At 52.2% G+C, this 14738-nt stretch overlaps 1 long non-coding RNA gene across 10 annotated transcripts in view; it reads left to right on the top strand.

Annotated features, from left to right (window-relative positions):
• The first annotated feature begins 325 nt into the window (after positions 1 to 325).
• LOC113270855 (uncharacterized) overlaps positions 326 to 14738 on the top strand; it is a 31081-nt gene continuing 16668 nt past the window's right edge. For 3 of the 10 annotated variants that reach the window (XR_008960363.1, XR_008960364.1, XR_008960368.1), the window contains exons 1-3: positions 351 to 6429; positions 6509 to 6566; positions 7399 to 7540. This is a non-coding gene — a long non-coding RNA (uncharacterized LOC113270855). Of the gene's footprint in view, positions 6430 to 6508; positions 6567 to 7398; positions 7541 to 11817; positions 11931 to 14738 lie in introns of all 10 variants that reach the window. The other 7 variants (XR_008960365.1, XR_008960369.1, XR_008960367.1 and 4 more) reach the window with 7 other exon arrangements.

Below are 14738 nucleotides of genomic sequence, written 5' to 3'. Positions count from 1 at the left end.
CGGGTCTGCCTTCCCCGCTGCACCCCTCGTCTTCGAGGGGAAACTGAGGACCCGAACGGCGCGGTCTGGACCGGGGACGAGAAGGTGGGGGAACCGGGCCCCTGGCCGAGGTTGGCCTCGTCCCGCAAGCCGGGCCCTCAGCACAAACGGCTATGCCAGAGCGAGGTTAGTTACTGCGACCCAGCGGACTCGCCGCCGGGGGAGCAGAAGAACCCAGTCCCTGCCAAGCCCCGCCCTCGGGAGCCCGCCCCGCGCATGCGCCTCCGCTCGTGGCCGTGGCCACGAGCCTGGCCCCGCCCCCTCGAGAGCCGCGCGCTCCCGAGTCACGCGCCGGGGCGCGCGCAGGCGCAGGTTGCGCTCCCACGGATCCGGGGTTCGGCGAGGCGGCATGAACGTTGAGTTAGCGAAGGGGTCCTCTCCCCGCCAGGCCTCCGGGCTTCGCCCCCTGTGTGCTGTCCGGCCGCTGGAAGCCCTCAGCGTCTCGGAAGTTTTGATTTGGGACTGCGAAAGGCTTTGAACTTGCTCAGAGTTATGGGGGAGAGGCCACTGGTTTCCGGAGGCCTTTGGGGGACGTGAAGAGCGTCAGAGACATTGGTGTTGGCAGTTATCAGGTTGTGGTTTGCACCTGCGACCAGCTCAGGGACTCAGATTTTAAGAGATTGTCTCACCTCGCTTACCCCGCCAGAGACTCAGAGAATTTGGTATCCAAACTCCCCCCCCCCCCCCCCCCCCCCCCCGTCCTTGCGGTTTAGAGACTCAGGCCTCCCTTGGCACTTTGCACTACCTCTGGGTGAGGGTTTCACTTGGGGCGGGTGAAACTCAGATTTGGTGGTGGTGGTGGTGGTGACACCAGGGAGGGTAATATTCTCATTGGCACGTCTTTCTCATGGCTCCTGGGGTTCCCTGAGTCACTTTTAGGAGCTAAAACGGACTCCAAAGATTCTGTAATATCGCATCAAGTGGTCCTTAGCCTTTATTTGAAACGTGTCCAGTGACAGGGATCTCAGTTCAGGGATTCCTGATAGGATGCTGGTTTGGGTGGCTCCCTCTGCCCTAGAGACCAGTTTTGAGAGGCCATCTTTTCCCTTCGCAGCCCCGTGGGGAATGCACGGTGGCAGTGTGTACCTCCTTCTCTGCTTGGCCCCCTGGGCATACCAGAACCTGGGAAGGGGCCTCTGTGGCTAAGTCAGGGTTGCCCAGTTGGTTACTTGTAATTTCCCGGGTTTTCTTGGCTGTTGCTTTGAAGTGGAGATCATTTGGGCATCTGGTCCCCAGGGAATCTGGAAGGAAAAGGGAAGCCCTTGAAAAGAAGGTAGGTGTCCCCTGGGTCAGAATGAGTTGGGGTGGGGCTTAGTGGCTAACCTGCCCTCTGCACTAGGAAGCCTTATTCCCTTATTTGCATCCCTTTTCTGGGTTTAACTTCACAGAGCACCCAGTCGTGACAGGGAATTGTAGCACCAGAGAGCCATATGGTCCAATCTGTTCTTTTTACAGATGAAGAAGCTGACACCTAGTAAAGCAAAGAGCGTACAGGGTCACAGAATCAGCTGGTGGCAGAGATGGGACAGAGGTCTCCTGATTCCCAGTCCTGTTCTCACTCTCCTACACCATGTATGTCAGGGGCCAGCACAAAACAGATGGCACATTTCGAATGGGTAATTTGAGGCAGGGTGTGGGAAACAACTCTGGATAGTGAAATGTTCTGGAGCTAGTAACAGTGGGATCTTACGCCTGGAGGCAGAGAGGCTGTGTGGAGGGTCATCTCGCTAGAGCTGGGACTTCAGGTCAAGGGGCTCAGGAAGGCAGTTGGGGGATTTGTCAAGTCTCCCCATGGACCAAACCCAAGTCAGAGGGCAAGGGAGTCTTGATTAGCCCATACAGGTAAATTCTAAAGCACAGTACAGATGGAAAAGGATGCAGAAAGGGCCTGGAGGAGCAAATGAAAGATATCCAGCATAACCTTCCCCCCTACTTCTACTGGTTTATTTAGAGTTTATAGGTCTTGCGTACTTAATCTGTATTAAGTATGTCCATTATCCTGTTGCATTTTCTGTAAACCCTGTTTTCTCCATCTGACAGGTAAGGAAACTGACTAGTGAAATAATTTGAGGAATGGAGATGTGAACAACTAAGCTGACACCTGCCTCTGTGGGACCTGATCTTGTGTATGGTAGTTGCTCTGTGGACATTTGTGTGGTGGATGGATGGATGAATGAATGAGGAGCAAACACACAGGATTAGATGGTGCATCTCCCTGAGAATCCTCAGTGTGCCTGTTCTCCATGGGACTGGAGGCTCTCTGCAGAGGTGAGTCTCGTGTCAGTTGGGATCTCCGTTGCTGGCTTGTAATGAGCCAGGTATTCAGGTTAGAAGAGCAGGTATCTAGATCTGAAAAAAAAAAACCTTGGACTTTGGGGCTTTCCTAGTGGAAGCTTTTGGAATTAAACAGTTTTCTCTCTCTGAAGCCGTCTTGATTCGGTCCTGATTTCTGGTGCCCCCACAATCTGGGCAGGGGTCCAGGGTGCTGCCTCTTCTCTGCTCAGCTCCTACCCATCACTCCATCCACAGGTCAGTCCTGTTAACTGCTCTCACTGCTGCTGCTGCTCCACGGCGTTGTTCAGGGGTAAACCAGCTACCAGTGTGGTGGGGACTTTCACCAGCATCCCTAAGCAGAAAGCTCCGCGTAAAGACTTTGTGTCCTTTCACTGTGGTCCCTCTTTCTGCACCATCTCCTCTCTTTACAATCCCCTTTTCCTGCCCCACCCCGTCTTGCACTTGTTGCTGGCTCATTGTCCCAGCTCCTCAAGCATGGAGGAGGAAGCTAACATAGACCCATCACTGGCTGTGTGCCTGCCACTGCGCGCCACGGGTGCTCTCCATCATCCCATTTCATTTCTTAGTGAGACACTAGGTAGGGAGTGTTAGGGAGGGGTCTTGCAGATGGAAAACCAAGACTCTGGTTGGGTAACTGGTTCAAGATCACCCAGCTGTTGAGGGGAGAGCCGGCGTTTGACCTCTGGTCTAATTCCAAGGCTGTCCTGGCACACTTCTCACCCAGAATAAAGTGCTGCTGCTGTGGTATTTAGGGTCATGTTGACCTTTGCTCTTCGGAGCCTTTGCCTTGTGTGGTGGCCCACGTCCCTGGGCCTTGGGCATGTCGAACGTGCTGTTTCAGCCCACCCTGGTGGGTTTCCGCATGGATCTGCCTAATGTTTGATTCCATCCACAGTCTGCACATCCTCCTTCAGTCCTTTGCTGATGACGCCTCCTCCATGTGGTAGGCCAGTTGGCCTGTTTCTGAATGGCAACATACAACCCATTCTCTAAAGCCCAGCTCATATGCCACCTCCCTGCTGATGTCCCTCCAAACTAATTCACCTCCAGATTCCCAGACTCACCTTGTGAGCCTCCCCTAAAGGATTGAGCACATTATTTCCTGTATGTACAGTAATTCAGATATGCAACTTATTTACTTTGTTGAGGGGAGGGACTGCCCTGCAACAGTGTTCATTTCTCCAACTTCTCACAGAGGACCTTACAGCCTAGTGAACCACCAGGGAGTGAATGCATCAGGGGAGCTCTCTGTGGTGAAAAGGGTTTGTAAAACGAAGATTTATCCCTCAACTTTACATGCTGACTTCGTGTAAAACAAGATTCAGCTGCAAGGTAAATGTCTGGGTTGAGTCTGGAGGATGGATGGTGGAGGACAGCTTGTGTTTTTCTTGAGGAACTTTGAGTTTGGGGAAGTGAAGAGACACCGATGAGGGCAGGCAGTGGAGAACAGCCTGCGCAGGTGGTAGGTCCTACACATCTGTCTGTGTAGACGGGGTCCCAAGAGTGGGGAGCTGCGCCCCTTGACCTTTATCCTGGGCTGCAGCTTCTCTAAGGCCATCCCCTGTGCTCCCATAGTCCCTTTGTGTTTGCTGTCATACATAAAGGCTGTCAGTCCTGCTTTCACCACCAAAGGTGGGGGAGTCCTTGGCCAGAACAGCAGCACCCCCTCCCTGGGACCTGAGTTGGCTCAGAGCACCCATATCCCATGTGACCCAAGACAGACAGACGCTGGGGCCCTTCAGCAGAGGACGGGTGTGGGCCGGCATGACTCACCCGCTCTGTCGCCACCCACAGCACCGTTCGAAGCCCTTGGGAATCAGATCTCTTCCCTAGGAGAGGCGTTCAAGGCTGTCTTTGCAGTTAGCAGCTTGGGATCCTGCTCGTGCAAAGGCCTGTCGCTGTCCTGGCGTCTCAAAGTCCAGATGGGTGGGGAGCCATCCAGTTGCAGGGGCACGGAGACAGGTAGAAGCAGCAGCTGAGAAGGCAGTGCCTTGATCTGGGCATCAGACAACCTTGGTGGTCACTGGGCCCTGCCAGGAGCTCACTGTGCAGCTGTGAAGGAAAGGGGTTTGTTCTTTAAGGAAACGTGTTTTTGACCACCTGCTCCTGCTGAGTGAAGGAAGGGCAAGGGGGACCACGGGAAGGCAAGACCTGTCCCTGGCCCGGTGGTCTCTCAGTCTCTGTAGATGAGCGCGAGTCAGGGTGATAAAGGCTGTACAGAGGTGTTTGGGGAGCATGGAAGAGAAACGAGCTCATCTTGGCCGGCGGCGGGGGGTGAGCCAGCGCAGGACGCATTTGAGCTGGGTCTTGAAATTGGGATCCTTCTGGCAGACCAGAGTGCGACTCACATCTTTGGAGAGTGTTGTGCAGTGTCTTCTCGGGGGTGGGGCCGGGTGGGGTGAAGTCAGGGGGACGTAGAGAGGAGGCCTGTCTGGGTCTGGCAGCGAAGGGCCTTCATGGGTCATGAGGACATTGGACCTTCTGAAGGTGGAGGGGAGACATTGAACTGATCTGTGCTGTAGAATGAGCATTGTGGCAGCAATATGGAGAATGGATTGGAAGGTCAAAGATGCAGAGAGACACTGGGTAGAACAGGGTTAGACTATCACAGGAAAGAATGTTTGAGGCCCTCCCCTGTGGGGTTAGAGAAGAGGGTTGCATCAGAAAGTCCCTAAAACGGAAGTGCTGTGCCTCCAAACCCACCTGGGCATTTGGTTCTTTTCCCTGCCCCGGCTCCTAGTTGATTGCCTTGGTTGCTTGCTCGTGCTCCATTCTGGGGGTGCTGTGACCGGTTTGGGTTTTGACCCTATCCAGTCTCCCTGTTTGTCAGTTCCATCCACCCAGCCCTTCAGGTGAGACCTCAGCCCCTTGGAGGCTAGCTGGTAGGAAGCAGTACTGCGCCCTGGGTCCTCCCCACTCTCACCCTGGCCCCGGCTCCCCTCTCTCCTGTGGCATCGTCCTCGAGTCCCCAGATTGGAAATGTGAACTGCGCCACCCTTTCCATCACTCTTTCCAAGAGGACGCATGAGAGAGATACTGTGTCTCACTGGAAGATGTTTAAGCAGGAACTAGAAAAATGAATTAAAGGGACCCTGGGATGTTGGTCTCAGAACAGAAGGTGAACTATAGGGCAGGCCCACGGAGTGACCCAACACATCTGAGCCCCTTGATTTAAATTTAGATCAGTTCTATAAAATGTCATCTTAAAACCAGAAGTGTGTGTCTTCTCCTAATCCCGTCCCTGTAATCCCAGGCGAGGGTTACAAGCATGGCCCCTTCCCACTCTGCTTGTTTATACAACTGTCATCCCATGATTCTTGGGCCGATAGACTTTGGCAGTCATTCAACAAACAGGTTGTTGGACCTACTGTGTGCCCACCTCGTGCTGGCTGGGGTAGGAGATAGACACCCTCTGCTATGTTCTCAAGGAATCAGGAGACCAGTATTTCAGTCTAGTTGGGAAAGCAAGACGCATGTGGGAAACAACTGAAGAGCAAAAAGATGAGTAAGTTAAGAGGGCGGTTGAGATTTAGGGGACGTGCGGCAAGTCCACAGAGCCTGAGGAAGGAGGGAGCGCGTGGTGCAGGGGCAGGATCCAGCCCAGAGCTCACAGGCGGTCCAAGCTGGATCCCAGCCAGCCTCCGTCTGAGGTTGGGGCCGCGGTGGACTTGAGGCTGCCTTCACAAGGGGCTGTGCCCATGTTTCCCGCATGTTCACCCTGTTTCTTCAGTCTTAGCTTATAGAAGGAGTCTTGGAATCAGAAGAGTTGGGGAGTAGTTTTGATTCCATTTTTGGTGACTATATACTTGCCTTATTGACCTTCTGGGATTGTTCTGTGAACCAAATGAGATAAGAAATATGAGTTCTTTGAAAAGTATAAAGTGTTGCTAGAATATGAGGCATCATTGTGTTTTCCTCTTATTCCTGATTCCCTACCTCTCCTTCATTCTTTCTGTGAACAAACTCTCAAGTCACCAGCTGCTAAGGCCAGCTGGGAGGACCCTCGCCTATCTCCACTGAGTTCCTGTGTAGGCCCAGAGACTAGATCCAACGTGGAAGGATGTGGTTTTTGGCTTCCAGACCAGGTAACTCTGGGTAAGTCACTTCAGTTCTCTATGCCTCAGTATCCTCATGTGTAAATGGGAGGTAATAATATACTCCTCCTACCTCCTAGGCCTCCTGGGAGGATCGGCCGAGACCGTGAAGATGACGGTGCCTTGGAAACTGTAAAGGTCTGTCCAAATGCTATGGATGTACTTTTTAATCTGTGCTTGAGGGCTTTGGATGAAAGTTGCCAAGACTGTTGCACATGTAGACAGTGACATCATATGCATGTTTTTGGAGCCCAGGGTGGGGCGCAGAGGCGGCCCCAGAGTCACGGGCAGGGTAGAATGCAGAAGGGAGCCCCACCCACCGCCTGGCTGTAGTAGGCCTGGGTCCATGGTCTGACCTGAAGAAACGCCGTCTCCTGGTTTCCAAGGTGTCAGAGACTCTGCCATGACCTCTGTGCTCAGAGTACACTTGGACCACAGCTCAAGAATAGGGGCTACTGTGATTTATGTCTCTGTCTCTGGGGCCTCAGCTTGGTGCCCCGACATGGCAGGCTTTCAGGGTCAGGCTGTTGTTGAACCAAACACAGGTGGTGTATTTTGTGGGAGCTCAAATCATCCTGTTCTCACTTCCTTTGTTTGCAAATTCCAGTTGTAGAAAAACTAAATTAAAGAAAAAAAAAAGCTTCAGAGAAATGGTAGCCTGACGTGTGCTGGGACACGTGACTGGCTAGTGTTAATGGAAGGTCGAGCTTCTGGGATGGGATGTCACTATCTTAGTGCTTTGTTAATCCCAGGGGGTGGTGAAGCCAGTCTAATGGGAAAGGCTCTCATCGAGCGTCTGTGGCCACCTCAGTTTTGAATCCCTTCATTGGCCCTGCTGGTCACTGGAGCTGAAAGGAAATGGTTTAGTCACCAAATATTTGTGAATATCTATTTGTGCTTGGCCCCGTAATGGGTGCTTTGGGGAATATGAAAGAGGTCAAGTTGTGGCTTCTGTGTTGGATGCACTTAGATGAGATTTGAGAAGACAAGCTGACCGTGGAGGAGCCTGGGATTCCGGCTGGCAGGCCCGTGTGCGCAGGGCCAAGGGAGTGGTCGATAATTGCCGGCAGAGGAAGGCAGAGGCAAAGATCCTCAATGGCTCTCAGGGGCAGGTAAGCTTTCTGGAGGAGGTGGAAATATGTGAAGAAGACAGAGTCAATCCCTGAGACTCATCTGTGCTCCCTAAAACGTCTTCTTGCCCTTTCTGGCCCCAGTTAGGAGACCGAATCAGTCTTCTGTTGCTGCTAACAAATGACCCAGCTTAGGAGCTCAGCGTGGCACCCGTTCATTACCTCCCACTTCTGCCGGTCCTGGGTCTGGGCAGGACACGCTGGCTGCCAGCTGGGAGTTGCTCTCAGCTTGTGGAGGCCACTCAGTCTTTTCCATGTGTCCCTCCATCTTCAGTCAAGCCGTGGGGCCTCTCATCCCCCTGTGCTTTGAGTGTCTGACTTCCTCTTCTGTTATCAGCGGGAGAAAACCCTTTGCTTTTTTTTTTTTTTTTTTTAAAGATTATTTGTTTGAGAGAGAGAGCACTCATGAGTTGGGGGGGGGAGAGGGAGAGAATCTCAAGCCGACTGTCCACTGAGCATAGAGCCTGACGCAGGACTCAATTTCACGACCCTGAGATCATGACCTGAGCCAAAATCACGACCCTGAGATCACGACCTGAGCCAAAATCAAGTTGGACACTTAACTGAGCCACCCAGGCGCCCCGGAAAACCTTTATTTTTTTTTTAAAAGATTTTATTAATTTATTTGAGAGAGAGTGAGAGAGATCACAGAGGGAGAGGCAGCGGGAGAAGCAGGCTCCCCACTGAGCAGGGAGCCCGATGTGGGACTCGATCCAAGGACCCTGAGATCATGACCTGAGTTGAAGGTAGACAGTTCACCGACTGAGCCACCCAGGCTTTGCTTTTAAAGAATTTATGGGATTTGGTCAGGCCCACCTGGATAATCTCGTTTTGATTAGCATGAAATCAGCTGATTAGTAGCCTTATAATTACCATCTCAACCGTCTTGCAGTGTACAGATCAGGGGCCTTAAGGGCCTTCATACTGCTGTGCAGCCATCACCACCATCCACCTCTAGAACTGTCCTCTTCTCCGAGCACTGAAACTCTGTATCAGTTAAAGACGGACTCCGCATCCCCTGGCCCCAGCCCCTGGCAGCCACCGCGTAACTTTCTGTCTTTATGACTTCCACTACTCTAGTACCTCATGGAAGTGGAATCATACAGTGTGTTTGTCTTTTCGGGAGTGGCTTTCACTTAGCTCAGTGTCTTCAAGTTTTCTCCATGATGTTGCAGGAGCTGGCATTTCCCCCTCTCGGGCAGAATAGGATCCCTTGTACGTACAGACCACATTTTGTTTCTCTACTCATCAGTTGTTAGGTCGTTGGGCTGCTTCCATCTTGTGGCTACGTGGAATAATTCTGCGTTTATAATAATTATATGAACATGGGTGTGCAAATCTCTCTCCAAGACCCTACTTTCCGTTATTTTGGGTATATACCCGCAAGTGACATTTCTGGATTATATGGTAATTCTGTTTTTAATTTTGGGGGGGACCACCGTACTATTTTCCGCAGCAGCTGCACAGGTCACATCCCTACCAACAGCGCGTGTGAGTTCCGATTTCTCCACATCCTCGCCAGCACTTGCTAGTTTCTGGGTTGTTTTTTTTTTTTTTTTTGGATAATGAACGGGAGGTGGTACCTCCTTGTTTTTATTTGCATTTCTCTAATGATCAGTGATGTGGGGCATCTTCTCTTGTTCTTGTTGGTGATTTGTTTATCAGTCGTGAGATCTTGAATAGGATTTTACAGCCCTCATTGTAGGAAAAGTGTGTAAAGGGGCAGAATGCTATGCAGATGAATATTTGCCCAGGGCTGGGAGGTGGGGAGGCGCAGCACCAGCACTGAGTGTAATGGGAATGGGCTTTCTTTTCAGGGGCAATGAAATGTGCTCGCCTTAGTCCTGATGGTTTCACAACTTTGCACACATACTAAAAACCATTCAGTTGTGCAGTTTAAATGGGTAAATTTTGTACTGTGCGAAGTATCTCTCCACGAAGCTGTTTTAAAGTGGTGCATTTTGGAAGTAGAAGAAAAACAGTAACAGTGCAAAGGTTACTGTTTCATTAGCCAGCTCTGTTGAGCAGGAGGGAATGTTACCCCCTTGCGCTGAATCCACATTCCTCCCCAGAGTTTCAGTCACCCTGCCTCCCTCTGGTTTCCCCAAATCACATTTTATTCCTTCAAGTCTGATTCTGTCTTAGGTCCTTCTAACACAGGAGACGTCTTTGGTCATCTGTATTTGGCAGACATGGAAAGTTAAGGCAGAATCAGCCAGCCTGGGGTATCTCTGGGCCTCACGTCCTAATCCCGGACGTGCAGAAGCTCACAGAAGGGAGAATGTCATGGTGGGCAGAGCCCATCAGGAACGGGGCGAGCCGTTGTCTGAGCTGTATTACATAGGGCCCTAAAAGTGCCCCCCCCGATTCCCACACCTGTCATAACCCCTTCATCAAGTCACACCATTCGTTCGTCTATTTGTCCTATCAGTCTAAGTGAAGAGGGTTTTGAGGGTGTAAGAGTCAAGGGTGTCATGAGTTGGGGAACAGGAAAACTGAAGTGGAAGGCAGTCCTGGACATGTCACTGTGGCAGGAGGCCAGGAAGCCTCAGGAAGACCTTGTGGTTTCTCAGCCCAAGAGCCTTTGGGCTTCAGTCACAGAGTTGCATGTGTCCGGAGAGCTTCCCTGAGGCTTCACTCTGCGTGACTCTGACTTTGCACGTCTCCCTTGGGTAGATCTGGAGGCCCCCTTGCACGCTTACTGGCCCGGGAAGAAAGATAAGGGGCTAAGAAAGCTAGAGGAAAGATGGCAAATATCTGAACGTGAGAAGCATATTTGGGTCGAACTGGGGTTAGAGGGTTGTCAAGCCCTTCTCGTCCAGCCATGATGCTTCTGGAGGTCCTAGACATTACCGAAACAAGTGTCACCCCTCCACCCACCATCCTTTTCAAAACGAGGTGGTACCGGATCCAAGAGAGGAAATGGCTAGCCCAGGGCTGCACGGCCAAGTGGTAATAGAGCTCCTAGCTCCTTGCTCTCCTGCCCGTTCCACTCAAGGGCCACACCGTTCTTCTAGCCCGGCCAACAGCCCCTGGTTCTGGAGCCTTCATGGCAAAGGAGGAGCTGGGGTTGTGGACACAGGGTGCCTCTGTGCACCTGCGCTGCAGCTGTTCACCCTTCCCCACGCGGCCCCTGTGGCTTTCTGCTCAGCGGGCTTCTCTCCTGGTTTGCTGTCTCCCTGCTCAGCTGCAGCCCCCTCAGCTTCCACGCCTGCACCATCTGGAAGGGAAACTGTGCTGAGGAGCTCCGCAACGCTGCCCACCCCCTGTGCCATGCTCTGCCAAGTGTGGGCCCACACCAACGCAGACTGACTAAGTACAGAGAGTTCTCCTTTGTGTTTATCTCTGACTGCTTAGCGAGAATACAGCGTGGCTTCGCAGGCTGCAGCATCTTCGCACTTAAACAGTGACAATTAAAAAAAATTATTTGCAAAATCTTCCCCTTGGTATTTAATACTGTTCCTCACGCTCTCCTGCTCTGATCTGCATGATGGACAAGGTCTGTGGCTTCAGTGGGTTAGAGGCCTGAACTCTGTCCCCGTGGCCTCAGCCTGCAATGCCGCCGTGGCCCAGATTTGTTCCCTGAGGTCAGGGGTCCTGGAAGGCTCTCTGTGTCTTAGAAAGTCTGAACTACATCCCTTGTGCAACGGGAGATGCGGTTCCTGCTTCTCTTCACCTCTGTCCCCGTTTCCCCCAGTCTCCTCCTCTATCCCTCTCTCCCTCTCTTCTGCCCTTCTCCTCCTTCCTTCCATCTCTAGATTTCCTCACGCTTGGGGCCAAACGTCCTCTGGTCACTCCCCACGTGCAGAGCTGTTTCAACAATGTGGCTCTTTTTTTCCGGGCGACTGTGACAACACAGCTGGCTCATTCATTGTCATCAGCAATATCAACCATCTGGGAATGGCTAAGGTCAGAGACCCGCTCGGGAAGCCAGGCTACGCCCTGGGCGGGAGTCTCCTCTTTGTTGTGCTTGCGAATGTAAGCAGTGGGAAGATTGCATTGCCTCTTGGTGCAAGGGGCAGCAGGGAGCTGGTGGCCCTTGAGGTCTGCGTGTCATGGCCGTGGCCTTGCAGGGGGACGAATCCCAGGAAGAGGTATTATGTGGGAGGAACAGGGTCAGAGGGCTTAGCCCCGGGGTCTTCCCTGCCTAGACTGTCTCTTTCAGGAATGTCACTTGGAGCTTGAAGGTTCAGGTTGTGTTTGCACCCGGGAGGCTATCCCTAGACCCTCGCCCATCTCTGCCATGAATCTTCCTGCAGCTCTTCGCTTTCTTATCTGACCAAGACAGGGCCGAGAAAGTGGCCATGAAGCAGTTGTTTCCACCGTGTAACCAGGAGCCACCTATCCTGGTCTCTGGCCTCTGTTGCCCCAGGTGAGCCATGTATCCTGCTGCCTCCATTCTGCTAAGTGCAGTCCCGTCTGCCTGCCTGCCCCCTCGTCCTCCCCAGCCCAGCTGAGACCGACTGTGCCAGGCCCTTCCACCCTCGGGAAGCCAGAGCAGTTGGCTCTCCTCGGTGCTGCTGTGTCCCCGTGCCTCCCTCCATGGAAGCATTTATCACCTTGTGTGGTGACCAGCTGTTGACATGTCTGTACTCCCCACTGGATTCAGAGTTCTCTGGGGGCAGGGATGTTGGTATGGATCATGGACCTTACTCTGTTCCTGTCACTTGCTAAGTGAGTGAGTGAAGGGAGCACCAGCTACTGGGACCACATTTGCTAACCATGCTTCTGCATCCCAACTCTTTTTGATGGCGTGAAATCTCCAGAGGGAAACGTATCTGCTGGGGATGGGGAAAGGAGTAGACTGGGGGGCGGGGTCTAGGTAAGTTGCATTTCTCCTGATTCGGCAGTGTATGAGTTTCCCATTGCTGCTGTGACAAATTACCACGCTTGGTGGCTCTAAACAAAACAGATAGATTAGCCTGCAGGTGTGGGCTCAGAAGTCTGAAAGGAGCCCCACCAGACGAAAACCAAGGTGTCTGTCCATCTGTGTTTCTTCTGGAGGCTTCCATTTCCTTGTCTTTCAGACTCTGGAGTCAGCCTGCATTCCTTGGCTTGCAGCCCCTTCCTCATATCACCCCAACCTCTGACTCCCATATGCACTCCGACCTCTTACATCCCTCTTATGATGACCCTTGTGGTTATATTGGGCCCACCGAGTCATGCAGGGTAATCTCTCCTTCTCAAGATCCTTAATCACATTGGCAAAGTCCCTTTCTCCATGTAAGTTGACACGGATCTGGAGATTAGGATGTAGACATCTTTTGGGGGGATTGTTCAGCCTGTCCCATGCAGGACACCCAGAGACCCAGCTTCTGCTTTGTGTTCCTATTTGCACATCTTGCTTCTTCCTGTCGATCGGGAGCTCGTGCTGGCTCCTCCAGGTGGTCTCCCCCAAGCCCCACTCCCTCCAGCCGGGTGCATCTCAGCCTTGGTTCCTGCAGCCGAGCTTGACCACGAGCACTTCTCTGGTCAAAATGAGACCTTCTTTGGTCTGTGCGTCTTTCCACTTCTGTGCCGATACTCCAAGAGCCTTTCTTTCTTCTCTCTGGAATGTCCCCAGTTTGACCTCACCTGTCTTTCCACTTCCAACGTGCTCCTCCCACTTTTTTTTTTTTTTTAAGATTTTATTTATTTATTCCACAGAGATAGAGACAGCCAGTGAAAGAGGGAACACAAGCAGGGGGAGTGGGAGAGGAAGAAGCAGGCTCATAGCGGAGGAGCCTGATGTGGGGCTCGATCCCATAACACCGGGATCACACCCTGAGCCGAAGGCAGACGCTCAACCGCTGTGCCACCCAGGCGCCCCTCCTCCCACTTTCAGGCAGAAGCCCTAGGTTGGCAGACTACCCCAGTGCTTTCCAATTCTTTGTTTGCAAGTTAGTGCGTGCCCCTAGGCAACCAGGGAGCATCCTGGAGCATGGGGCACACGTGATGAGTCCCGGCATCCAGCCCTGGCACAGAGCACGTGTCGACAGAGTGGTGGGAACTGGCGTCTCTGCTGCTGGAGCCTTCATGGCGTGCACTGGGACAGCCCTTGGCATCTGCTGCCCATATCATGAGTTATTTTTTTCTGCATATGCCCTGCTTCCCCCCCAACACAATTAGAACAGAGGTCTCCAGCCCTGCATAGAGTCTAGCAACCACTAGACAGTCTAAGGGTTGAGCCAAATGAAAATGCTGCTGTTTGACCATTTTTCACCTACAGGATACTAAGTGTCTTTTGACAGAGAGACAGTATTCATTGCCCAGGGAGTCCAGATGCAAGTGGTGGCCAAGTCTTCAGGCCTTCTTCCCTGCCTCTTCCTTCCTCCCTTCTGACACGGCTGCCCTTCAGATGTAAAATATACATATATTTAAATGGCAAACTTGACATCAATTTATTGATTTACACCAAGAGATAGAACTGTCAGGCTAACCAGCTACATCTCCCTTTTGCAGCAGAAACATCTCCCCATAAAGACATCTTGGCATTACAGAGTTGCTCTGTAAGCAGCGGATTCAGCTCAAAAAAAGAGTGTGTTCAGACTCAGGGGCCTGTGTGGGGACAGGCCAGCCCAAAGCAGCTGCCCTGCAGACCAGCTGAGTGCCCTCTCTGACACGCTGGCTGCACATGGCGGGTTTTCTCTACAGGACAGAATGTGCCCTGTGAGGTCTATGCTCTGGTTATCGCAGGGTCACAGGAGATCCTGGCACAGCCTGATCCCTGCTGAGAGCAGTTGCTACAGCCCACAGGGAAACCAGTGCTGCTGGCTTGGGTGATTGCCCATCCATCCCTCCCTCCTTCCTTCCCTCCCTTCCCTCCCTTCCCTCCCTCCTTTCCTTCCTTCCTTCCTTCCTTCCTTCCTTCCTTCCTTCCTTCCTTCCTTCCTTCCTTCCTTCCCTTTTTCCTTCCTTCCTTCCTTCCCTCCCTCCCTTTCTCCTTTGTTCCTTACTTTCTTCCTATATTCTCTTTCTTTATTCTTTTTTTCTGGGGCCTTTTTAAAAATTATTATTATTTTTTAAAGATTTATTTATTGATTTTAGAGAGAGAGAGAGCTCAGGGGGCAGGGGCAGAGAGAGAGACAGTCCCAAGCAGACTCCACACTGAGCATGGAGCCTGACGCGGGGCTTGATCTCACAACCCTGAGATCATGACCTGAGCCAAAACCAAAAGTTGGATGCTTAACTGACTGTACCA

This window comes from Ursus arctos, unplaced genomic scaffold (genome assembly GCF_023065955.2).
Source record: "Ursus arctos isolate Adak ecotype North America unplaced genomic scaffold, UrsArc2.0 scaffold_2, whole genome shotgun sequence".
In the NCBI taxonomy this organism is placed as follows: Eukaryota; Metazoa; Chordata; class Mammalia; order Carnivora; family Ursidae; genus Ursus; species Ursus arctos.
This window is presented reverse-complemented; position numbering and strand designations above follow the sequence as displayed.